This window comes from Anser brachyrhynchus, assembly GCF_964034855.1.
Source record: "Anser brachyrhynchus genome assembly, chromosome: 4".
Lineage (NCBI taxonomy): Eukaryota > Metazoa > Chordata > Aves > Anseriformes > Anatidae > Anser > Anser brachyrhynchus.
In genome coordinates, this window is record NC_137698.1 from 42,134,246 (window position 1) to 42,162,121 (window position 27,876).

The following is a 27,876-nucleotide window of genomic DNA, read 5'->3' on the forward strand; positions in this document are numbered from 1 at the left end:
CCAGTTCAATTTTTCTCTCTTCAAATTCTTCTTTTCCTTCTGTACTGCATGAATACTGGCACCCAGAGTTTAAAGAAACTAATCCTTATACCTTGTGAATACCTCTCTCATACTGAACTAGATTGCAAAGCGCTGAGCTGAGTTGAAAAGAAAACAGGAAAGTGAGCCAACTGAGAAATAGATTAAAAGAAGGAAGGGGAGGAATTTTCTCATAAAAAGGGCAGTGGCTGTGCATTAGAGCACACACCACATTGTTTCCTTTGTATGTATAGTGTATTTTAATAAGTTGAGGTGACATTATTCCCAGAGACACTGTAGGAAGGTATATTAGTTACTGTAAGGAATTTACAGAGCTGTTGTGTATCTCTTAGGCCTTCTCCTTTTAAAACTGCATGCATATGGATACTTCAGGTTTCCCATGTATTTAAACCTTTTAATCCTTTTAGCATTATTGTTACCCATCTTCAGAGCTTTCATAAGCAGTGAAAGACCAGTATGCAAATTTCTGTTCTCAACAGAGTTTGGCAAAGTCCTCACTTGTTGCCCTAACTTTATGTATAAACTTCTGATCCCCTGAGGGCCTAATCCAAAGATCCTCAAGTCAGCTGAAGGAGTCCCATTTGTTCTCATGGGTTACACAGCAAACTCTCTGTGAAGACTTCAGAACACAGATCATACTGGATTTCTTTTTCTTCTCTGACAGTATCTAATTGCAACCGCCTCTCTGAAAGCCATGTGCCTGACATTCCTAAAATACACATTTCCTCATTTATTGACTAGTGCTAATACCTTAGTCTGTTTCCTTTGGAGACCAATTACATTGCTCAAATTTAAAGTCTTTATCTTTCACTTAGAGAGACTGTTGACATACTGGAAAGAGTTCAGAAAAGTCTCACAAGAATTATCCAAGATCTAGAAAATCTATTTTAGAATGAGTGATTATTTTGGTTAACAAAGAGAAGGATACCAGATGAATTGGTCCTGATCTGCAGAGACCTAAACATGGATATGATTTTTGACAGTAGCAGACTCCATAGCATGCCAAAATTTAAAGACTGGAAGTTTAAACTGAACAAGCCTGTGTATTTCTACCAGAAAAGGCAAGGAGGCCCTTGGAATTATTTGCTTAAGAGTATGCACACTCTCAATTTCTAAGTGTTAAAATCAAGCAACAGCCCATAGCCTCTGCAGAGGTAATGTCCTGTTGTGGAATCTTTTAATGAAATTCCATGACCTGCGTATGCAGAAAATCTTGCATACATCTGACTAGGTTTTCTCCCCACCTCCCTTTTTTTTAAAAAGCATGTAAGTCTTTTAACCTAGTTGCACCTTTTTTTTATGCATTAACACATCAAAAAATCAGCAAACATTCTAGTTAGGCTTCACTTTTATCAATTTCACATTTTAAAATCTGTTATCTGAAGTTTTTATTCTGTTATGTGAAGTTTTTATTGATACAGGAAATCAGGTCAGGATCAGTCCTAAGCCTTAGGGACAAAAGTGCATCCTCTTATTTAAAATCACAGGCATTGAGTCAGTTTTGTTATCTGTCAATATAAATCATCTGTGAGTGTTATTCACAGTGTGACCTCTTTTTTGAAATACATAGACAAAACCTATTTGTCAATCTCCTCTTTTAACCAAGTGGGTTACAGAGACTGCTTTTAATGATATCCATTTACCAGTTTGTTATTAATTTCTTCCCAAATGTTAGCTTTCTCAAATTGCCATGCTTCATATGTACATGAATCTGTTCAGCTGTGGTAGATATGTTTGCATGCCTCATTCATATCTACAGGTACATTCAATCTACAGCACAAAATAGCATACCATTTTGGGGCAAAATAATATTGCACAGTAACATGTTTTAACATTCACTATCAACAAACTTTCCTTTAAGTGTTTCAAATTTTTTTTTTGGATGCATGCAGATCAGTATAAATGAAAAATAAAAGCAAGACTGTAGCTGAAGCTTTTTCAACAGCTACCATTCTTCCATATACCCCATGCAGAGTGTAGCTGAATTACTCTAACATGAATTAGAAATCATTAGGCCTCTTAGGATGAAAAGTATCAGTGCAAAACAAACAACTGCTCCTATAATCAAAAGAAATCCAAGACTGAGCAAATCCTACTTGATACTATCCTATATCTTCACCTTTGGTAGTTACTGTAGATCTGGACTTGGAATCCAAGAAATGGTCAAAAGATCTTCCAGCCGTCTTTCTGATTGACCAATAACCCCCAACAATGTAACAAGGCTTAGAAGAAATGGACAAGGCATTGTGCCCATGAAGAATAATGCAGCATGTAACTGACCACAGCTGATGCAAGGAGGCTCACTACATCTCAACAAAAAGGGGAGCAGAGGGTGGCCGTTGTTTTAGATTAAACAGCTATGTCAACTAAGGAGATCAAGTGGCTATATCACAGTTGACTGGATAAATTGGTGGTGTGAATGTCTCCCTGCATTAGCCAGACCGGCACGGGTGGGGCTCAGCCCAACACAGAGTACAACCAGAAGAACAGCCAGCAGAAGAATTTTGAAGAAAGCTTTGAACTTTGGGGCCTCAACCCACATGGTCCTTCCTGGAGAAAGTGGATGTCCACTGTCATGATGGTGAGAGACTGGTACTAGGCATTACATTGGTATTGAGATTGAACTGTATATTGCAATTGCTGAAATTTTGCTAAGTGTGACTTACATTTGTACTATGATTTCAGTACATTTTGTGTGACTCTGCAAAATCAAAAATCCTATATAGCATCAAATATCTTCCAATAAGTAAATATGATATTAAACATTTCCCCTTCCACATGTGGAATACCTGGAAGAACCTGGTCAGAAAGTAATGGACCCTGACAGACTTACAGTAATGCTATATGTATATCTATCTCTATATCCATGTGTGTGTTGTAGGAATTGTAGAGGTATGTTTTCTAAGCTTCTTGTGCAAGAAGGGATCTCATGATATCATGAAGTTCCTTGACTGACTGAAGGAGCAAGGAGACTACAAATGTGAAGTTAAAGGAATCACAGAATCACTGAATGTTAGGGATTGGAAGGGACCTTGAAAGATCATCTAGTCCAATCCCCCAAAAGGAAAGGAAAATCTTTTCTTCTGATTTTTGTATTGTTTTTTTTTATTGAATAGTCATATTCATTAACGCTGAGTAGTGTCTGCTTCAAATTTTTTTTATTAATTTATCTACTCAATGGCCTTATACAAGAGCAGTTTTATACTAACTCAATTTTTATTTCTTGAAATACCACAAGGATTTTCTTTTCCCATTACAAACTTAATTTAAATCCAAAATGTATAAATGTTTTATGAAATGATATTAAAAAAGAAATGTTTCAGGTCAATCAAACATTCTTTTCAGATTAAATGTAAACATTTTGTTTGGAACTTTTATAAACTTTTCACTTCCTTGTATTTGAATTATTTTAATTTATAGATGTTATTTTAAAATGAAAAATCCAGTTGATCCAAAAATGCCAAAGTGAGGTGCTGTCAAAACATTTTATATTTTAGGCAAATTTCATATCCTCCACTATGTGTATCAATCAGACAATAACAACAGTTCTCACTAAAGCTTTTATTTAGTAAGATATAGCTATCTTCCCAAGATAGGACATACAACTCCAAGTAATACATTTATGGTTTCCCTCATTTTTGTTTCAACAAGATGATCTCCAATTAATAATCAAGGCCTCAACAAGTATCAAATATATGATCTCCAATTAATAATCAAGGCCTCAACAAGTATGAAATATATATATATATATATGGGAGTGAAGATGTATGCATCTGCATCATTTTTATAAGATATGCTTTTGTACTATTCTGGTATTTGTATTTACTCATTTTGTTAAAAATAAGAATATTCTGAGTAGGATCTAAATGAACACATAGACTGTGCTTCATTTAGCTGTCATTAACATCCTAAAGCATACTCTCCATATTTTTTCGTGGTGCTAAGCAATACAAAAGGCATCATGCACTGCAGTGTCTTCTATTTCAAATACAATGGACTTGAACTAAGGAAAAACATAATTTAATTTGCACAGATACTCATTTCAGCTAATGTTACTCAGATTTCCATAGAAGAATGTTTTAGCAAGAGATTCTGTAGGATGCCCTCAAGTGTGCTTGCATTATACTTTGTAACTACGTGTGTCATCCTGATACTATCTGGCACTTCCTTTTTTCCATTTTGTTGAGTAGCCAGGGGGCTACTTGCAATAGAAGCATTATTCAACATGAGAAAGAAGGCAGAAAATAGGGCCCTTGTGTGCAAGTTAAGCTAAAATCCGGCCCATCGTTTCTAAGAATTTTCTGTCTTCCTACATAATATTTCATCTTTTCATCTTTTTTTTTCATCACTTTCATATTTTTCCTTTATATTGAAAATTAATAAAAAGTAGCTTTTTAACATTTTTTTCATCCATCTTGGAGTCTTCTCATATACAATCTCTTTGTTACTATTCACTGCTCGCTTTCCGTTCTCTCTAGATATTTCTAGAATGCTTTTATATTTCTTTTACTCACCTAGGTAGCATTGTTATATTTGATTTTGCTTTCTTTGCTTCGCTTACTTTACGTTTGCTTTGTTTGCCAGACAGATTCCACCTAGTCCTTTCAATCTATTCATGTGTTAGTTTGGGGGGTGTTTGGTTGCGTTTTTTTTTTTTTTTCCCTAGGGTGAAATGAATAATGCAAATGACTTTGTTGTTACCTAACAAAAAGAACTATGTAGCTTTAGGTCTAGTTCTTTATTGCTTTACTTACCTCCCTGCAGTGAGTGGTGTCTTTTGATCGACTTTCATCAGTCTTTACTTTAGCTAAGCAGCTGAATTTAATTGACTGCAGTATTTTATTAAAATGTATCTTGATTTAAATAGCTTAAGAAACAAAATAGCAAATGACAGTTTCTAGCAATCATGTCTGTTTTCCCAAAGAAATGGCTTATTTATTTTAGAGTGAGAAAAGGAATTGCATGTTAAGGCAGACATAGATAAAAGCTATTCAAATTCATATAACATCTTGTATTTGAATTTTCTTTCAAATAGCATAGCTTTAGCAAAGAAAATATATATAAAAGCAAAGACAACATTGTAAGTAATGTACAGTAAATGCTAAATTGCCATATATCCATTATACAGCACATCTGGCATGAATGCCAGATTTGTAAGCAATAACTTGTGATTAAAACATCTTGATACATTACATTGCTAATATCCTATTCCACAACAGTGTCTTTCAACTAAAAGACTCAGAGTGCTTTATGAATAGGAATGTAAAGTAGAACCTGGCTCCAAATGTTATTGCCATTCAGAATTTAGTTAATTGATGAAGTAGCTGGCAAAGTGTCTTACTCAAGACCCAAGCATATTTTCCTCTTCTATGTATTCTACCCATCTTTGGCAAAACCTATGTCCCATTTTGAAATTCATTTTTAGGAAATTACATTTGGATCCCTTCATTTACAGTGCATTCACAAACTCTTTCCTCTGTCCTTTACTCATTATATCTGATCTTGTCCCCGTTAGCAATCTCTTAGCATATTGAAAAGTATCAAAATGCCATAGTCCCAAAGTTCCATTATTGGTGCATCTTTCTGGAATTTCTGAACAGATGAAAAATCCCTTATATAAGAATGTTTACATAGGGATTGAAGTAATGCCTTACAAAACTCCAGTCAGGCTAGGATCAGTAAATCCTTACTGAAGAGGAAAAGAGAACTGTATCAATCCTAACTTTAAAGAATAAATAATAGTTCTCTAAAATTAGGTGAATGTATTACAAAGATATTTGGGTCAATGCATTCCAATGCAATTTGTTTAGGAATTTCTGTTTGTTTGCTTATTTTAACAAAGACAGATAGTGCATGCTCCATAACATTTTAATTTCATCTCCAAATGTTTCTCAGCAAGATTTGGGTTTTCATACTATACACAAGAATGCATGCAGTTCTATTCCTTTAACAGATCTTTAGTTCAGCAGCATACAATTGAGGCATATTTGTGAGCACACAGCACGTATTGGCTTGAACATTAATATTGGAATGAGATCATTTGCTAGTAATGGGGATTTCAGTTTTGAACTGTGATCACCTTCTTCACTGAGAATCCTTCATAGGCTTGACTTCAGGTGTTTGGTGTCACACTCAGGAATGAATGCAAAATACATCTGCCCATACAAGCTCATGCATTGCAGGAATCAACATTTGACTATAAACACAGACAAATTTAAAATGTTTACCTTAAAAAGGAGGGGAAGGGGGAAGTAATTCAGGTGCTTTATTTCAGTAAATTAATAGAGATGTTGTATGTATACAGGTAGAATGTCAGTAAAAGACAAATATGATAACAGGGAATGAAATAGACACCTTACAGACAGATATATCAGCCAAGTCAAAAGCTTCTTGGTTCAGTAAAAGCTCCTGGCAAAACCATTTAAGACAAATTTTAAAAACATTATAGAAAAATGTCCTAGTGTACTTTATAGGAGCTGCTGGTTAGTGATGTATTAGATCTCATTTGATTGATTTCTGTTAAGATTAGGAACATACAACATACTGGCTTGCAAAAGGAAAACTGAAATACATAATAAAATAATTTATACAGGCTGTATATAGAGAGCAGTTTTACTCATCATGGAAATAAATCTACTTCTTTGTCTGAAGCTATCAATTAAAATGGTAGCCATTATTCATGAAAATAAATATATAGTGTGTTATTCATGACAGGAGAATGTATCATGTATAAGTGGTCAATAAATCATTTTAGAGGAAAAGTGATATGGAAGGCAGTGGCACTTAAGCTTTCAATTTTCATTAAAATTGTAGCTGCAGCAAGGTATTCACCAGAGATTCAGTTCCTGCCACACAGTCCCATGTGAGGACTCCCTGCTGTTCAACAGTGATCTCTGAAATTTACAGAAAACTCTAGCCCCTTCTCCTGGACCTGACTCTGCTGAGTTCCAAAACCTGCCAGAGACACTGGAACGGGACAATGCAGGGCTGAGCTCTCCCATACCATGTATACTCCTCCTGATCAGTTTTGAAACCTACCCAGCTTTGAGTGTCAGTCCATAACAGGCACCAAATTTGCCAAGGGGAGCATGTGAAAATTTGCTTGTGGACTAGATGCTATTAGTAAAATAGGACAACAGAAGGAAATCTGTTTTACAGCATATTTAACTACATTTTCTTGTTTTCCTTATCTTCTTTTCTTCTTGCTTTATCAAAATGTCCTTAATCTGCCATCACTGCACCTAACTGTGCTCCTCTTTAAATCAATAGGCCACGTACTCTTATGTGATCACACTGTCATTTTCAAAACAGTTAATTCTAGTTGCTTTGTTTTGACAAGATTTCCAACAGAGGTTTAATTTAGTGGCAGTGAACATACTGGCAACTCAAATCCTGCTAGGCCACCATCTCAGGCATATGCTGTGTTTCATACACAATATTACATGTAATATCATGACAAAAATATCATGTGTATAAAACTAACCCAATGCCGGTTATAGAAAAATGTTGCAAATAAAATTAACGCTGCAATGCAGTTACATACCAATTGATCTTCTCACTCCTTCTCCAAACTTATCCCAGGGCAGACAGACCTTTTCCTTTCCCCAAACAGGGGCATAGATGGAATGGCAAAGCCATACAACCATTATTCTTTTGCAGTCCTCAGGTCCCAGAACCATCTTATTGACATTACAGTGCAATCAAGAAGCTCAAAGGCTGAATTAAGTTGCGTCAGCCACAGAGCTCTCCCCTTCCACCTCTGCTTTGGGAGGCACAGGTGAGTTGCATAGTCTCCATTTTCTCTACTGATAAATACTGCTGAAAGCATTTCACAACAGGATTTGAAAATCACTCATGTAGGTAAAGAGAAAGAAGGCAAAGGGAATGACCACAATCTCGGTTTCAGACTGGAATGAAAGACCTGATTTAGTCAGCGAGAGTTTTGTTAATGTCTCTAATAGACCTGCATCCTGAATATATGAGTTAAATGGTTTATGGCAGTAAGAGTCATATGGTAGCTCCCTTTTTGGCTAGTTATCAAGATTTAATCATTTTTTCAGTTTAATTTTATTCATTGTCTTAATCTTTTTTTCAGGCCTAAATTTTCTACCTGACAATCTTTCTTTAGATTTCCATTTTCAGAGGTTTTCTTTGAGAACAGGTTTTTTTGTCTATGGATTTTTGCTGCTTACAGAGACAATTAAACTGCTGATGATAAGTGCAACGGTATCAGGTTTTACATGCTGTACTGACAATAGATCATCACAAAATCCTCCATTGCAGTTTACATATCTTGTAAGCTGTTGCCTTTTATTTACAGCATACTCATAGCACACTGTTGTTAGCCTTTTCTGCATTGACCTTCCAGCTAAATGAAAATGGTTTGTTGGAAGAAATTAGATTACCAGTTATGGTGTACAAGTTCAACTTCTCTGATATTTGCTCAGCTGCTATAGAGGCAGATAAAATTCCAAGAGAATTTTATTTGTGCAGGCTGTATACTGTCATCTAACTGACCGACCATGTAGCTCTGCTCTAAAGCTACTCACATGATCCATCAATGTTTTAAAAATACTGCAGCAAGTTTCCCCTTCCTAGGCAGAAAGCAAACCTTCAGGACAAAAAGGTTTCCTGGTCGGTTTCTGTCCGTGAACCTCTTGTGACCCCTTCTAAATTCAAATTTGCTGTAGGGTTCAGAAAGAAATCCAAAAGACTATCCAAGACCAGAGATGATAGGAACGGAGGAACAAATAGCCAACACTGCACGTTAGGAAATCTGTCTCTATATAGACCACAGTAACTGCCACCTAGTGAAACACAACTTCCCCCTCTTAGGATGGAGAAACAATGGTTTGGAGGAAGCTGGTACCAGCTGCTGTGCTGCTAGGAGTTTTGCTCACTAATTGGAAAATATTTTATAACCCTTTTATATAGTTTTAATGTCTTATTTCTTCTACCCAGTAAAAGTACATGTTTCTGGACACTGGATCTCTCTCTTTCAAATAGTGCTTCTCATTGGGAAGCAGGAAATGGCAAAAGCACCCACACTGAGCTTAGACATACCTATTGCTTTAATTTATAAATATGCAACAGATTCATATGCCCACAGAAAAATAAAGGCTTATACATCATATTCAGTATTCTGTTTATCACACATTTCATAAGTATAAATATATATGTAACTATGTGCATTTGTTTTCTCCAGTTGGATAGTATCCATAGAACATCCCAGTCTTAAGTTCATTTACGTCTAGTGCAGTAAGAGAAATACAACTAATAACATGATGACATACAAGTTATCTTTAAAAACACAACAAAAAAAAAACTGCCATTCAAAATCACCGCAAGTAGTGATATATCAATTAATCAAGGCAAAAGTTACTCCAAGTTTCACTGTTTACCAGCAATTTCATGTATTGCCACTTTCTTCCTCAACAGTAGTCATTGGAGTTTCACGTTATAAAAGGCCCTACTCTGAAGTATTGATTCTATTTAGTGATCTCATTTTTTTCTTGAATGTGGGTTATATTTAAGAAAACATGGTAAGTTGGCATACATGGATGTTGGAAAAGAACAGTGCGTTGTGGTCTAAAGACAATCTCGCATGTAAGGGGTTATTGTACAGGTAATGGTGTTTTTGATGATGTTGTAAAAGAAATGAGAAGGTTGGTACAAAAGAAAATCTCATAAAATGAGGGTGCATGATGTCCTCTGCCAGCCAGCTGAGGCTGGAAGGGGCTTGGGTGATTATTACTGAGCAGTTTGAGTAGATTTGTTCTGGTTTGGCATTTGAGGTTTTGGAAATAAAGCAAGCCCTGAGGAAGGGGATGCAAAGAGATGATGTATGGTAGCGGACTTCATTTTTCGTTGTACAGCTGGTGAGCCTGCACGGTGACTTACAATTAGCAATAAAGTCCAGACAGCGCTTTACAAATCGTGAGCTAGGTGAATCCTTTACTATCAGAAGAATTGAATACCTTCAAAGAAAAAGAAGCCTTCAATGAATGCCTGCTGAAATTTAAATCTTAATTCATTCCAGCTATGCTTGGGCCCCTTTTAGTTTCTCTTCCTGTGAACATTCAAGCAAGCAATCATTCCTTGTAGAAACCAAAATTTAGCTACATGGGTTCCATATTCATATCAGATGAAATACATTTTTATATGAAATGGAAAAATAATTGAAACAGCAAGGGGGAGAAGGGGAGATGTCTCAGAAAAAAACTTATCAGAGCCCTGCAACAGCAGCAACTGAGCACCCACCAAAAAAAAATGCCATTTATATAAAAAGAAGCATATGTATAGACATCCTATAGGACATGCAGGAAAACATAATAAGTATAATATATATATATGGAGAAATTTCCTATATGTTACAAATATCTACACCTATACAAATCTGTATATATTACATACATTTTGCATCTGTGTTATTTTAAAAGTGACCTATAAATGTTTGGTGGTTTAGTTTTTGGAGTTTTTTCTCCTTAGAAAGAGGATTTCAGAATGATTGTGGATTCCCCAAAGTCTGCTGCAAATAAATGCCGATATTAGTGACCAAATGTACATATCCATGAGCACAACTGTCAAGGTGATTACCAGTGGTCTTTAAAAAAGAATTTTAAGATAGTTCCATATGCAATGCACATGGTGAATTATCACCCCCAAGGGCAGCTTCACAAATTGGCTAACTGTGGTGTCTCATTTGAATGTACAAAATGTCAGAGAATACACAAACACTCAAGCCTTGTTATTTCGACAGCAGATAGCCACATAACTGGTTGCTACAGAGCAATGCCTATTTCCTTTAGAAGTTCAATAGACATTTTTATCAGACAATATTTCTTATTCTGAAAAATAAAATAAAATAAAAGGTAGTATTCTATTATCTGATGATAATATACTTCTAAAATAAGACCTCTTTATCTCATACATGCATGTGTGCACATCAAGTTTAAATGATCAGGCTAGGGAGCTCCATTTCCTCCTCCCTGCTTCCATACAGGAGGTGTCATACAGCCAAAAATAGTAGTTTCAACTATTTAAATGTTTCAACATAGTGAATGACACATTGATTCTCCTGCTACTTTCCCTCAGACTTCTTGGTACTGGGAACTAGGATTGTGCTGGCATTGCACACACTTTCTCTCAAGCAAAAAAAGGATTGCAGCTGTGTCCACCATTATCATGCAGAAAGAAGCAGTAGAGGACTATGATTTCAGATTTGAGGGTTTGGATTTGTGAGTTTATGAGCACTTTCAGATCCTGCTAATTCCAGAGGAAGTAGGAAATGCCTAGCACTCAACAGGAAGTTGAGGCCTTGTTCACGCTAATATCAGCTTTTATGTTTTAACATAACTTTTATGCCTGTGCAAGCACACAGATGAGATTTTCAAACCTGAAATTTTTTGACTGCAGATGAATTACTGTAATTACATCTCACTAAAGCAAGGACAAAATACTCCTTTCTTAGCTATGAAGAAAAAGGCTATAAAGGGGAAAGTTTTTTTCCATGCCAGAAAATGAATGCATTCCCTGGACTCAGTCAAATTCTGAAACATCATGTGTTGTCAGTATTCATGACTAGGAAAAAGACAATAAACAGTGTAGATACCCAGTCAACTCTTCCTTTAACCGAGTAAATTGCTAATCTGAGAACTTCTCTTTAACAGGGATGACCTGATGAACATAGTCATTAAGACTTGAGAAAAATTGCCAGGCATTGTGCACTCCCTTACTGTATTGGATCTTTTATTTAAACTGTTAAACTGAAATCACTTGTATACCAGTTAAAAGAATACCTACAGGGTGGTGGGGCTAGGAGGAAAATCATTCTTCCTATTTATTGAATTTTCATATTGAGAAAAACAGCTATAGGATTTGAAAGCACATTTGCTGGGGAAAAGAATTTGCTAAAGATAGAAAACACAGTGGGGCTTTTCTCCAAATTCCCTTGCTGATAAATGAACACTAATGCTTAAGCCCTTCTAATGAAGACAAGTTTACCATGGAATAAAGTCGTCAATGATGAGCAGAAAATAGAGCATTTGTAAATACAATGTAGCAGAGAATGATAAAGCACATCCAATTTATGCAAAGATGTGCTTGCAGCAGTACGATAAATAATATCCACATAATCAATTACTGGAAAAAAGACAGACTGAATAAATTGTTTTCTGGCAATTTATGGAAAACAAGCCTAGCACAAAAAGGACAATTTGACTTTAGTCTTTTAACAAGATTGCCTGACGAGCACTAAAACCAAACTTACTAATGATTCAAAGGACACAATATTTATAACTGCCTATTTTCATTAGCAATAGAATATTGTAAGTAGGGCAACAACAGAATTCCTTTTTTTTTTTTTTTTTTTAAGTATGGTATACAATGTAGTAATAGAAAGGTGTACATATGACATTATACCTGAGATTCTCTGGTTTAAAAACATGCAGATTGCAGGGGGTAGGAGAGGAAGCAAGAAAAACATATTTGAGGCTCATCAGTAAGTTTTAATAATGGGATACCATAGGTATTTGAATTTGGTAGTGTAGACGTGCATTTAATAGTCTGATCCTACACTCACTGGTCTTATTGAGAAAGTTTTTATTGAGCTGGGTGGCATAGAAGCAGGCCTTCAGAGAGATTTCAGAATAACCTTGAAACAGAACTGGGAAAGTTGCAAATTATAAGACTGCTCCTTTTCAGAGACATTTATTTTATGATCCTAAATATCTCTGAGACGCAGAGAGTGTTTCTAGAAAGCATCAGTAACTGTTTAGTATACTGAAAATATTAGAATGAGTAAAAACAGCCATTTTGTATCCCAGGATTAGATTTGGAAGACAATGTTACTGAAGAGAAACAATTCTCCAATTCCCCCACCAATCAAAAGAAAATAAAAATTAAAGAGAAAATATCTGGGAGCTGACAGCATATAGAGCATTTGCCTGTAAGGGTATTCAAATTTTCATTAGAATCTGCATAAAACAATGAGATAACTAACTAAAAAAACATTTAGCAGTTTATGACCTTCATTCTATGCAGAACATTAAAATTCACATAACCTTCACTTTCCTTATGAAACATTCAGTGATGCCTGTAGCACTACTTATTCTATTAGTAAATAAAATACTGGTTTTATTTTGATGTAATTCCAGCATTATAAAAACCTCTCTCTTCATTCATCCACAGACAAGGTACATCCAAGTTCCAGCAGGCTAAAGTTTGTTATTTGTCCTACTTATGTGACACAGCCCAAACTTCATCAGCTAAGCAGATTAAAAGAAAAAACCAATAGCTAGCTGATACAATGCTGAGTGAGATTGTTGATTGTGACTGAGAAGATAGAGTATGAGACCGGACTCCCTAAAATTTGCTATTGACTTTGGGATTTGGGTAGGTGTTTGAATCTATGCACATGATGCCATCCCTCTATTTGGGACTCTGTATCAAATTTGATCTATTGGCTGTACAATTTGCATGTTTCAGGGTAATCATACCTTGATTAGCCATGGTCTGATTAATGGAAATACTTGGTTGTTCAAAGGTCTAACATCTCCCATCAGCCCATAAATCTTCAGGCACTGGTCAGGCTTCACTGCCTACAGAGTTACTTCCCAAAGTCTTTATCACTAATCCAGGACTGTAAGACTTCACTGCACAAAGATTTATATGCTGAAGCATCCTCATGTTAACACTTATGTACTAAAAACCTGAAAAGCAGTTGCTGCTCCGTTCCTGACCCAATTAACAGTTATGCGCAGAGACAGGGGCTGTAAAAATCCTGAGTGGAGTCAAAGCAAGCCAAGCAAACACCCAACACAAGTCCCCAGGGAGCCTTCATAAAGGTTAGAAAGGTTTTGTGTTGGAGAAGCTATGCCTTATGTAAAGTATTCATCCGTGACAAGGTTAAAGACTTCTTGGAGATTGGAAATGACCACGTTGAATATTCAAAGTGTATTTACCTTGCACTACACATGCAGATCCCTGAAATGTTAGAGCTTCACACGTCACTGAGAAAAATGTGACTAAAATATACTAGAAATAAACTGTAAATATTTACATCCTGAACATAATATACTGAAGTATAACACCATATAAATTACTTTCTGAAACAAAATAGTAATAGATAGTTCATTGTTTCATAATACTGCTTCAGTGTTTAGGATTCAACTGTAATATTAATAGGAAAAAGAATTTCAGCTTCATGGAAATATCACTTGCATTTCCCAAGTGTTATACTTGTGCAAATTGATACAGCACCAAGGCTAGGAAAGTCTTACACAGAACACAAGGATCTAGCCCCCACTGAAGCATCAGTAAAATTTCCAGTGAAAAGTATATATCCACATCATTGTAAGCACAGAATATTGGAGACATGGTCTAATATGCTGGAGTGAACCTCAAATGTAGGCATAAAGGCACGTTGATATTTCTGGATGGCAAAATTCCTCCACAAAATGTGGTGGTTTTTTTTTTGTTTGTTTTTGTTTTGTTTTTTCTTCACAAGAAAAAAAAAATCAACATTGTACCTGCTCTATAGAGTTACTTCCTCAGAGAATCCTCCATTTCTAAATGCAACAGAACCCCATTTTATTAACTGTCCTCAGAATAAATTCTGCATCCAATTTTCCCTTCTAGTCAACCATGCAGTGTCAATGAAAGGCTTTCCTGTCACAGAAACTACAGGAAACACATGTATTTTCATTTTAATAAAGTAACTGATACTGATAATAAAGAAAGTTACAAAAAATACTTTAAACCTTTATCGCTATGTTTCTCATGGTAACAAAATGAGTCAAAATAGAAAATATCTGATGAATAGATTTATGTTGGCATATCAGAAGACTATTAAGCATCCTTGAGAAGGTTAAATCCTTCATTTTGATTTCACGTTGAAGTAAACTATGGACATCACTCCCTTCTTAAACAGCAAAACTTTGTATGCAAAGACCTTAATTAGCATGGAAGCATGGGACAACCTTTTCTGATGCAGCTTTCTCTCAGTTTAGATCTATGAGGGAGTGTCCTCTAGGGTCAAGAATATGTATGTACAAAGAGGCAACAAGACTGGGCTAAGCAGAGATGAGAGGCATGTACCATTACCTTACCAGAACTATTCAAAATTTCCCTAGAGGTGAATCTAATCCGAGGCTTCTAATTGTTGTATCTGTTCTGACTTCTGATTAGAGTTACTAAGTACTACAGAACATCTTTAATAGGGAGTACACACTCATGTTGCTCCCAGACAAAAGTCCAAGCTTCAGTCTCCACTTAGATCATACTTGTGAGTGGTTGTAAAAAGCATTATCGAAACTCAGGGGGACAAGACAGGTGACACTCTTTCCATGATGAATTTCCAAAATCCAAAGTTTTCAGACAGTTTAATGTTATAAGTTGTTCTTGCAAGAATTAGAATCAAAATCTCCTACTTCACTGAAGTAATCTAGAGAAAATGCACAAATAAGAACTACACACATTTGCAGCCCTCTGACCATATCCTTTTTTTTTTTCCTCCCTGCCAGAGGGCTACCTGAGCAAAATGTTAAAAGAACATTTAAGTTTGAGGGCTTGACAGAGCCATACACTACCCTGAATTTAGAAAAAAAAATAGGAACAGTAAGTTGTCATTAGCAATTAAATACAGTTATCAACATGAAATTGTTGGTAAATGGATTTTTTTTTTGGCTAGATAATATCTATTTTTAAAATGCTAATAACTTCAAGCTGACAGCAAATTGCACAAAGACTACATCATGTGAGGAATAGAAATAATTCTACCTACAGTACATTCACCTGTGAAATACTGTGTGTATGCACTTTGCTGATTCCTGTGAACTTCATTTTGAACAAATCAACCACAGAATTACTCAGGATGGGAAAAAGAGGGAAAAAAAGAGTGGGAGAAGGAGATATATTTCATGAATAAGACAGCATTAGTGTTCTAATAAACTTATTTATTTATTTATTTAAAGATAACACCAGCGACTAACAAAGGCGTGTTTAATATAAGACACATGAGGAAATAAATGAACGTAAGTAGAGAAGTTAAACAGTGATTTCCTTTTATGTAATTCTGATGATGAATATTAATTCTTTTTGTATTTCTTCTCTAAATAGATACATGACCCAATCATTCACAGCCCTACATTGTCTTAAAGACAACCTGACACAGACTACCTGTGAAAACCTGGTGTGCAAGGAAATTAAAAAAAAAAATGGTATTAAAAACAAACAAACAAACAAAAACTTACTGGCTTGAAGTAGATGGAATAGCATGAATGTTGACTAATTACACTCACTGATTTTTTGAGGTCATGGGTATCTCCTACCAATAAGTTTCTGTGAAATTGCTCTCACAATATAGATGAAAAGAGATCTGATCAGCCTAAACCACAGGCAGCACACAGTCATGAAATCAACCACCAATCTGTCAGCTGCAAATACTGTAAGAGCTATTAGCAGGTAGTTTTCTAGGTCACCTGTCCTGTATGGAGAAGCAGCTTGTTAAGAAATGCTGAAAGACATCCTTGAGTACCCTTCACCCAAGTTGCCTTGTGTGTTCCTTACCAGCAGCCACAGGTCTGAGCCATTAAGTTCAAACAACATAATCTACTCGAACTTTAACATTCCATTTAGTGTTAATTTATAATTGAAATCTTATGGAACTACAAAAGCTTTACTATTTTTATTAAAACCAAGTACATTTATTACAATCTGAAACTGCAGCAAGAAGATTTTGGGTTGAATATTTCATTAATGTAATTTTTCTTTTTTATTTTAAAAGAAAAATCTTGGGGAAATATAGTGTTCATGAAGGCAAGGTCTTTAAGTCCTGCTTCAAGAAAATACACAAATATTACAAATACAAAACTGTGACTTCAGTGAGACATTGTATGTAGTCCAAGGTAAAGTTCCACACAAGTTGCTTTTCAGAGCCTAAACTTGAGGAAGACATTATTAATTGTTTGAGAAAATGCTGTATATTCTTCTACGTGCCTTGTCATATATTCCAGTATAGCTTATTCTAACACCTGCTATTCTGACTTTCTGACTACATTCTTTTACTAAGTAAGGGATGCTTTTCTTTTTTTTTTCCCTTTGACCCACTTACACAAGGGGACAATGACATGATTAGCTATATTTTCACTTGCTTCTCATGTCTAAGGAGGTGATGGGCCTGGTCCACTAGCACAAGGTACCTCTCTCTGCTGCAAGTTGCTTATAGTTAAGAAAAAAAGGCTTAATGTTTCTATTGCAGCTAACAAGATATGCCAATTTAAAAAAAAAAAAAAAAGTCTTAAAAAAATATCTCTGACAGTTCCAACTAGGAATGTTTTCCACAAGCAAAAGACTCTCTAATGCATGCAGAAAAGTGAAGAGATGCTGCATATGTAGCGCCTGAAAGATTTTCAAGTGTTGCTACAGACTGTAGGAACAACCAAGTGTTGTCTCACATGGGGATCAGTGCCATGAGCTATGCAGTTTTTGTCAACTCCTGACAATTTTCCTTACTTTATAATTCTGAAAACATGTCAGATAGTTCCTTGCAAGGTGGTCAAATTGTATGCACTTTTTATAAATGAAACAACCAAGAGCACAAGAAATTTCATCTAGTATTTATGGACTTATTTTTACACATAATGGAAAAGAAATATGAGGTCTGGAACATTTTGGTCATTTATGAAGAAAAGCAGCATATATTTTCTGAAAAATAAAAACTGAAAGAGAATATCCTTCCAGTGTTAGCAATAGAATGAAAGAAAGCATTGGGGTAGATGCAGACCCAAAGAACTATACACAAAAACAAAGCTGTTACTTTCAAGAGCATATCTCCCCACTTTTCTTACTGCATGGAGATTTCTCTATGGAGAAGTGGCTTGGGTAACTACATACAGAAGGGGCAAACTTTGCTGGAGAATTTGTAGTCCACAGCTATTTCCAAGAAAATTATACATAGCCAGATACTGCATGGTATTACTAAAGGAATTAGGCAACTTCTACTTATAAAATCTCAAAGCAAGGAAGAATTTATTAAACACGACTAAGCATTTTCTAAACAAGCTGTGGAAATGAAGAGCTCTTTCTCTTCCCTCTAAACTGCTTTTGAAGTGTTTTCCTACAGAATTCACACAGAGCGTGAGAACTTCTACACAGAGCACACCTCAGTGAGGCAGAAACAGGAATGAGATTAATTATTTTAGAGAAGCAAACAGCCATTCGCAGAAAATCTAGCACAGCACTCATGCTACCTAGTCACCAAGGTACAAAAGAAAGTGCCACTTCTCATTACGCTGGAGTTGTTGTCTGTTCTTTGTACATTGCTCTAGCACAGTGGGGCCTGGTAATAAGCACAGCTCCTAGGAGAGACTACAATATAAATAATAACGAGAGCATGTGCCTTAGTGTAGCTGTAAGAGCCCTAACCACATTCATAGCATCTTTTTAATTGGCACAGTTTTGTTACTTTTAGTGAAGCTACAGCAATTTAAACCAGCTGAGAATCTTACCCATAGTGCTAAGTCCTGTTGCAAGAGTAAAGTAACTTCAAGAAATAATAGCCTCAGAAAATCTGATGGTCTGAAAGAATATCAGTTTTTAATATAATCTTTCTAAAACAATTAGGAAGGACTCCAGTTTTTAAGAAAAACTAGATAGGGGCCATTTCATCATATTATATATTAAACTAATGATATTCCCAGAAAACTCAAGGTTCTTTATCCCCACAGTTGCCCTCAAGTTTCTGGCCAATATGATTCATATACAAGCAGTATGTTTTTTGAAAAAGCAGTGACAGTTTGAAAATGGATGAAACAGACAGAAAGGAAGACAACTTGAACACAAAACTTGCAAACATTTATGTGGCTAGATCTCTACACAGATCCCTTTGTGGAACTATGTCCTTTGCAATTTGCTTATTGAGAAATAAGTGCTTGTGGGGTTTTTATAAGAATGGGTGGATATACTCATCAATTTTGCACAGTCCCCTGTCTGGCAGTTTTACTTTGCTGTTGTCTGAGGTCTTCTTGCTTAAGTAGCATCAGATCATTTTCCCCATGTCCTATAAGCACAAAGGGTATCAAAGATATTATATCCTAGCCTCTACCTCTGCTGTCTTTAGGCTCTGAAACTTTTGATTTCTCATAATGTCACAAGTAAAAACTGAATTTGCCCCCTGAATTTCAATGGCCACTTAAAACATTTTTTTTTCTTTTTTTCTTTTACTGCTAGGGTTTCCAGGATTTTTGCTGTTTGATGTTGAGAAGTATGGACATGTAAAGAAAAGATCAAAGTACACTTCTGGTTAATAAAACTCAGCAAAAGTTACTGCACAAAATGCTGGTAAAATTAGACTTCATCAAAGAATCACGGATGGCTAAGGACAAGGGGAAAACATTAAAAATCAGGGTAGAAAAAAAGTTAAAAAAAAAACAACAGAAGAAGGAAGTAAAAATTAGTTTTAGAAGAGCATGATGGAAAGATGTTAAACATAATCTAATTTCATATTTTTATTTTCACATTTGTTTACAGATCATGTTCTGTAGGGTATATTAAAAAGTTTGTAGCTCAATAACATTGGTGGTGGTAAATGAGCATGCTCTCTGAATGACAAACAAAACTCAATATTTATGTTTGCAATTGTAATTCTTCATAGATTAGATTTTAAATTATGGAAAAAATACAATTTTGTTTTCAGGAACAATAGCAACAAGTTCTTTACAAAGTAAGACCTTTAGTTATAAACTTTAAGCTTAAATGTCTTATTATTTTTCTACTATAGAAAAAGGAAGGAACTACTTTAAATTAGACCATTTTTCCTTTGTAAAGAATTCATTTGACAGGTTATAAATAAGAAAGCAAGTGCATGTTCCATATTATACTACTCCTACTTTGTCTCCTATTCAGCATTGTCCAATATCTGTTTCAAGCAGCAACCATTGCCTTAATGGATGTTATCAAAAACTAAATAGTTAATGAAGAAATACCTTGTTCCATAGGAAAATTATGCAACTAGCCCTCAGAACTAAGATTATACACCCTATATAGTTGATTTGAAATCATGCTTATAGTACAAGTCACTGTCAATTATAATCGATATGGAATCATACTTAAAATAGCGCAAGTTACTATCAGTTTTCCTGTTATTGTTATAAATGACCAGTCTTTCCCAAGAATGGTCTTAATATTTCCTGGCAATGAGTTTGACATTCAATGTATTGTTTAAGGTGTGATTCCTCTTACTTGTTTTAAATTTCCATTTAAAATTTGAATGTATTCTTGCATCAGAAATGAATAACCAATTTTCCATCACTACAACAATCCCAGTCCTCTAAACATAACTAAGTATTGTTGTCTGTATTCAGTAATACAGAATGCCACTAATAATTTTTGTCACCCTTTTGTATTCCACCTGGTTAATCCAAATCAGACAGGGAGTTAAAGTTGAAAGCACTGTTGATTTATAAAAACATTCCATGCTACTATTGACCAACTATTCTTCCTCTTCATGTGAACTGAACTCTCCTGGCTTGGCTGTTCCAGGGTGCTGTAAAGGAGTTTTCTTACACCTGTCCAAAAAGATGTTAAATTGCTCTAGACAAGCAAGACACTGCCAAGTGAAATAGATTGCATCTGACAGGTGGAAGCTTTATTGAACTAATCCCAAAGGAGCAGTAAAGAGATGTGAAAGAGTGAAGTCCTCCTCTGTAACCATCACAACTATTTAAAGCGTCCAGTCCACATAGAGACCATGGAGGGAGAAAAACTATAAAATTTGCACAAAAGTGTAGGATGATGATGCTGAGCTTTTTCTAGAGTCTCAGAACAAGGATTCAGTGACATTAATAGCTCAGGGGTCTTCATCTTGTCAGATACTGGTTGAGAAAACCAGTGGCATTCCCCTGGAGTGAATGAAATTTAAAAGCACACAGTCTCAACCTTTCCTCTTGAACTGCCTATGCAACCCGCTGCTGTGGTAGAGCTGAAAAGAACAAGTGAACATGAATGTGTCTTGTCCATTGAGAAATTCCTTCTTTCTGGTCCAGGAATAAACAACCTATCAGACTGTAGAACATGTCCAGGCAACCAGCAGTTCCCCTAAGAACAAGACAAATTTATATATATTATATATATATATTATACATGTATTATATACATATATTTTAAAAAATAAAGAGGAATAAGGGAAATACCACTATGTGGGGGGAAAAAAGGCCTCCAATCCTTCTGGGGGAGCTAGGACAATATGCCTTGAAGACTAAACAGTTACTGCTTTGTACTAAGATGGCTCTCCTCTGCCTCGTTGGTTACTTGTGGTAGGAAAGATAAAATGAAGAACAACTTGAGGCAGTAACACAGATAAAAAGCTGTGGGCATTTCCTTGCAAATCCCTTGCCTGCAGAATTAACATTCCTACAATCTGTCTATCCTGTGTTTGTCAAACAAAAGCTGCTACTTTGCCATGTTAGATGGGATAAATATTTTCCAAGTTGAGACAGTTAGTGTAGATGTCAGCAACAGAGATGACCACCCTGACTTATCCTTTCATTGTGTTTTGAATGTTGATTATAATTGCTATCACTCGGTGAGAACCAGAATGATGAGATGGGGAAGTTCTTACTTTGATCTTTCTTTGCACAAATTATGCAAAAGAATCACCCAATGTTCATGTGTGAATTTATTATTTTTTTAAGATTAACATTTAACTAGTGAAGAGAAAGGAGAGCCAACTCCCTAAAATTCATAAAGCACCAACCCAATTTCCAGAAGACATCAATGAGATGACGTCACCTTTCACTTTCAGATTCACTGTTGTGGATTTAAAGTATTTTTAGTGAAGTTTGTGAAGTTTCTCAGGATTTGACTGCCCAGTCAAAAGCTATGAAAACAAATTGCTTTCAAGCAATTGAATAACTTGCAATATCAGTTTCTATAAGTAGAAATAAACAGAGCTTTGTTCTCTTTTGTGCAGATTCCTTGGAAAGAATCTTACTTAATGGACATTGGCAATTTGAATTCCAATCCCCTTTACTTCCTGGTGTGCAATCACAGCAGAAACAGGGTATTATTAACCAGTTACTCTCTGGAAATATTTTAGAAATCAGTTCTATATCTGACATATTTTCAAGTAGCTAACTCAGATTGTATTTAAAGTTTTTCCATACCTTGCCACATATTTGCTCAGCTTGAGTTCTAATTTTTTTGGTGCCCCGATTTGCTTCCTTCTTTTCAGGTTTGCACATGCAGTGCATTTCATGTTCTCTTCCATTTCTTTCTCCCTCCCCCCTTTTTACTCCTTCCTTTTCTTTCACCGGTTCTTTGGCTTTCTTTGTTACTCCATTTCTTCCACTCCATCAATCTATTGATTGACAAGCTGATGTATAGCTTTAAAAGGGTTCTCTTAAGTACTTTCAGTACCACAAGACCTGCCAGGTGTACACAAGGCATGTTCATTTTCAACCCATTAAATCGTCATTGGACTACTGGAATTTCTGACGTGCAATGACAATGTTTTTTTTTGCTTCCTCAGAGACGTAAGTTTGCCAGATAGGGGAAATTCATGTATACCAGAGTAATACCCATCAAAACTGTGGTCTGTATCCTGCACTGCTCAAATTAGAGTCTGCTGCCAGATTGTTTGAAAGAACATACAGGAAAGTACACAGCTGTGGCAGTCTCTTACTAAATGAATAATGCAATATCAACATCTGTACGATTTTTGAAATGCTAAATGTTCAGATATGAAGTCTCTGCTGAGGACACAGATGGTAATGATGTAGTTCTTGCAGTGGTTCCCATCAGAAAGAGACAGAGTTCCATAATCAGACTGGACTGTTAATGCCTGAAACAATACTTTCCTTTAGCAGCACTAGCTTTCAATGCATCTCAGAATGATAAATGCTTGCTTTGTGGGTTGCATTTAATTCCAAGCTTTGTTAAGCTAAGGAAATCCAGTAATGAATATGGACGTCTTCAAGCATGAATACAGATGCCATCACAAGCTGATAGCACTCAGCAGGTGAATTTAAACTGACAATCCAAGTTAAGGTAGAATAATTAAAATAAATCTTCTATTCAGTGAAAAAAAAAGTGTAAGAAAGTCCACTGTTTACCTCGGCAAAACACAAATAACTACGCAAACTTCTCCTTTATGCACAACGGTATTATTTCACAGGACTATACTTATTTTTCTGCTGTTTAAAACACATCAGTACACATTGCCTAGTGAGAAAAAAGAAATACAAATCATCTCTGGTTTCAAGCAAACAAACAACTGTTCATCAAGTGTTTTGAGGTACCGATGAAAGAGAGCACCATGTCTTATAATTTATTCTCTGTCCATTATTTTTTTCCAGTCAATAAAAATTGTGTTCCAAATGCATTGAGCAAATACAAAACAGTACTTTTGCTCAAATTAGATGATGTTCCTGGAGTCAGAAGAAAAGCTAGAAGAAATGACTGAAAAGCCAACATAAAATTAAGCAGAGCTGAGAGGCAGAGGAATTATAAGAGGCTAATAAGGAAAGCAATGACTATATGAAACAAGCCTCAGAGAAGGCACGATGTCACCAATCAGCTCATTTGGACAGTTGCAGACTGAACACTTGATCCCAGACAAAACTTATCTTCTTAGCTGGGATAGGCTCTCCAGAAAGATCAAGGATTATTTCCTTTGTGCACTGACACAGCTGAGACAAGTATAGCAGAAATTTTAAAAACTGTACTCAACTGAAGACGAATATTTGAAAGGCTTAAAAGACAGGGGAAAAGGTCAAGATGCTAAACCAGAAATTCCAGGAAGTCTGTGTAGGCAGAGATGGAACAGGACACATCATTTCAACAAATGTTCTTGATTAACCCTATAAGTAACTTAATAAATTACAATAACCCCCTTTTGTCTGTTTGTTTTATTTTTTAGGAACAGATGAGAACTTCAGCCAAAAGAAACCTGATGCAAATAGCAGTCACCATTCCTATTTAAATGCAGGAAACACCATCTTCAGAGACAGAACTACTCACCTCTGTAAATCTTGGAGTTCCTAACCAGTAGCCCTCTTGGAAGGGATGGAACATGTGTATTTCTACTAATGTTCTCTAGAAAAATCAGAAAGGGATTTTAAAGAAATCAATTTTAAAATTTTCTTTTTAAAGAAAAGGAAAGTCTTGCATCACCCATACTGCCACCTTTAGGAGTTGCCTAACAGCTTTGTCAGTCCCATCCTTTCATTATGCCCAAACTATTTGTCCTCTGTACCCTGTGAAGACGAGGAGCCACATGCTTCTTCTGCTTCCTGACAGAGATGTTAAGAAAAGTGGATTCCTATGTTCCTTTTGGGTACTTATCTTTGGGTTTGGCTCTTTCAAATGTTTGAGTTGCAGTCCAGCAGAAGGCTGGCTTGCCTCTGGGATTGGTGAAGCCACCTAAGCAAAGCTTGCAGACCAATGTGCCTTTATCCCTGCAGCAGAGAAGGAATTTTCGTATTCTAGAAGTCCCATTTCGAAAAAGAATAATTGCTATTAGAAACACTGGGGGATGAGGGGACAGACAGAAAGACAGACAGAAAGACACAGAAAAGAGCAGCATAACCACTTCCTAAAGTCAAGAAATCCTACAGAGCCTTGGAGTAGAAGGTCCTGGGGGACCATCAGATGGGTTCAGTAGTTTTATCACCTTATAATACCCCACGTATTGCAAAACTATGCACAAAATCCTCAGCTATAGATTTAAGAGTGAGAAAGTTCATATAAAACAAAGCCTCTTAGGTCATACAATTCTTTTCCAGGAAAAAAAAAAAAAAAAAAAAAAGTATACTGCTTTTCCCATAGGAGAAAAAGAAGCATTCATAGCCAAAAAACAGAGGCAGACTGTGAACTCCAGGGTCACAGAAGCTGTTATAGCCAAGATTAAAACCCGATGAGAGTTCTCCTTAAGTAGAGAGGCAAAATTCAGGACCTTTGTGCTGTAAACTGAAAAAGAACTTCTGCTACTGAAGCAGCAGATAGGGATAAAATGTCCAGACAGGGATTCACATGTTTTGAAACAGAGAAACCAACTGACGAATGTACATCTTGGTGCACAAAACATTAGCATTTTCCACATGCATGAATATAAGCTTCAAACCAAGCCACGGAGGGCCTTAGCGACTTGCCCAAGGTCAAAATATAAAGCCTATCTAAGGCTCTTTGATTGTGATTTGCTTTCTAATGTAGATAAAGCTCACATGCTGAGGGAACTGAAACACTTTTCAGGCATACAAGAGCTCCATCTAACTAATTTACTATTCATACATACTTTAAAGAACCTGATCCCAGTAGATGTTTGTTCACATCACAAAGCTACCACATATTTTGAAATAATCTGTTAGAGTTGGAAGACTCTGTAGAGGATAGGCCCAGAAATCCAGAACTGAAACAGGAGATATGTTACAAAGCAGGATCAAAGGATACACCGACAGATGCAGTCAGGAGGCTGAGATGGTGTTTCTGTGCTCTGGTAATAGCATGAATTCTGGGTATCTTGTGTTAATACTCATATGTAAAGCATTTATCAAAGACTTAATAATGGCATTAATATGGTAATACAATTTCTACTCTCTTGTGGAACTTCTACAGTTGGTAAGAGTTATATTTCATTTTTCTTCCTAGGAATCTTCTACCTTTTCCCTACATCTTCTTCCATTCCTCAGTTTCTTAAATAAGAAAATCCTGGTACCTACTCAGGCACATTATCACATCATTTACACTATCTGCTACAATACACTCAGAGAAATAAGGGCCTCACTTTTTGGTAATACCAGCTTCCTGAAAAAAAAAAAAAATCTGAGCCAAATCTAGAAATGTCCCCTTATTTTTTAGCTACATAGTTAACTCCAATTGAACACTCACTAGAAATTCATTCAAAATTACACATATTGTGAAATACTTTGCTGATGTCAGTCAGCAGCCTCACTGCTGAACCAGTTTCACTATGTGTCCTAAAAAGTGCATATAGTTCATGCATACTTTCTGTTTCCTAAGAACACAGAACAACACAGACTTGTCTTTCTGATTTGGCTGCAGGTGGAGCAGACGCCACTTTCTGCTGCACCTTTGCTGCCCAATTAAATGAAATAGTACTGTACAGAAGAGAATATAAGCATTTTCCATGACACCCTAACCTGGTAGGTGTGGTGTTCTGGCAGTTGTGGAATGTAACTAAACACCTACCTAAATATCTAAGTATATTTATGTTTCCATAGACAAAGCACTTCCCTAACTGAGGATGCTGATCCATAACAGACACTGATACTACAGATTACCAACACAAAGCCAAAGAACAAATGACCTGTTTGGAAAGACTATGATTTGCAGATCTAGGATCTTAGGAGAGTTTCAGCATGTTGAAGAACCTAATAGAGAAAGAACAACATGTTTTATAAAACCTTAAATTATGTAAAATACTGAGATGTATTATATGAGGCATTTTAAATAAGGGCATAATAAAGGCTAAATACTTCTGAACTGTCTCAGAAAAATTAATCCTTCTTAATTCATGCACCATTACTAGACTCTGATATTAAAATGCTGCCTGCCTTTAGGGTGATGTAGTTAATAATTATTCACTTGTTTTAATTCATATTTTATGTACTATGTATTTTTACGCAGCCCCAACTGTGGTGGCATCCAACGATTAAAAACAAGCATAAATTAAACACTCGCTTACTGGCAACCATCTTCAACTAATTAAGTAAAGGACCTCCTATGATAATTAAAAGTTCCAAATAAGCCAATACATCTCCTAGAAATCTTAAAAAATCCAAACTTTTCAATAGGACCTTTTTGGCAATGCCAAGGAGGCATGCCATGTTAAACCTATTGTGAAAATAAGAGCCAGATCATTTTGTCTCTCTGACAATGACTGGATGCTCCAGGACTCCACAGCACAATCCTCCCAGCACCACTTTAACAGTAGTTAGTGTATTGAGGCCAATGTCAGAAAAATTATGCTCAATTTTTTAACACTGGCTTTCTCAACAACTCTGGGAAAGAAAACTGGTATTCTGTATACAAGTTCTTTGTCTCAGAAGCACCACGGTGCTAAGTCAGGGAGTTAGTTATGACATGATGTAGAAATTTAAAGTCTTCTATCACCCTTATTGCAACCACTATAGTACACTTTCCTTAACAGAGTTTATCCTCAAACATATTTGAGGATTCTAGCATGGACAGAGATCAACAGAAAAAAAAAAAAAAGAAAAAAAAAAAAGAGAACTTGGGGAAAAAACAAGCAAAAAAAAAAGTATCTTTCTGGGATGGAATGGCTATAACAGCATCCATCATAGTTATTAAACTTTTGCATTCCCCAAATAAGAAACAGTATGCAGTGTTTATCATCAGAGAACAGACAATGTTAATACACCCAACAGTCCAGTAGCCTTTTTCTTGTAGCTACACATGGCACCATAATGGCACCTGAAGAGAGGATGTAGGATTTATAAACCTCTCAAGCAGTCACAATCCTACATCTAGCACAGGAGGAAAAGTTGCCAGCTATAACTCATACAAGAATATGCAATGGGGAAGAAAAAAAAATTAAAAAAATATATAAATCAGACTTCATGGCAAATGCCCTCAGGAAAACAGAAGAAAAAAATAGAAATTCAGACACTGTTCCAACAGATTTAAGTTACGTAATTTTTTTAGGCCTAATTTTGGACCATTCCAGTCCCTAGTCATCCTTCCGATGAGAATAAGAAATCATGCCAAAGATCCAACTCCCAAGTAGCTGGGTCTTAAGCTGACAGGGTTTGAAATATAAAAATCAATACTACCTTTACCTTAGAACTGGTCACGAATCTTGAT

At 35.9% G+C, this 27,876-nt stretch overlaps 2 long non-coding RNA genes across 4 annotated transcripts; one reads left to right on the forward strand and one right to left on the reverse strand.

The window, feature by feature from the left end:
* The first annotated feature begins 1,476 nt into the window (after positions 1-1,476).
* Positions 1,477-25,328, forward strand: LOC308194088. 2 transcript variants are annotated; one of them, XR_013950250.1, is made up of 3 exons: positions 1,477-2,620; positions 16,011-16,070; positions 23,954-25,328. It is a non-coding gene; the product is annotated as an uncharacterized lncRNA (long non-coding RNA). The 2 variants fall into 2 exon arrangements; XR_013950251.1 differs by lacking the exon at positions 23,954-25,328 and adding an exon at positions 19,267-19,349.
* On the reverse strand, positions 19,499-27,876 carry LOC308194086. Of its 2 annotated transcripts, none has more exons than XR_013950247.1 (4): positions 27,852-27,876; positions 24,055-24,129; positions 23,148-23,256; positions 19,499-21,132 (listed from the first exon to the last, which is right to left on the reverse strand). It is a non-coding gene; the product is annotated as an uncharacterized lncRNA (long non-coding RNA). The 2 variants fall into 2 exon arrangements; XR_013950248.1 differs by lacking the exon at positions 27,852-27,876 and adding an exon at positions 26,360-26,561.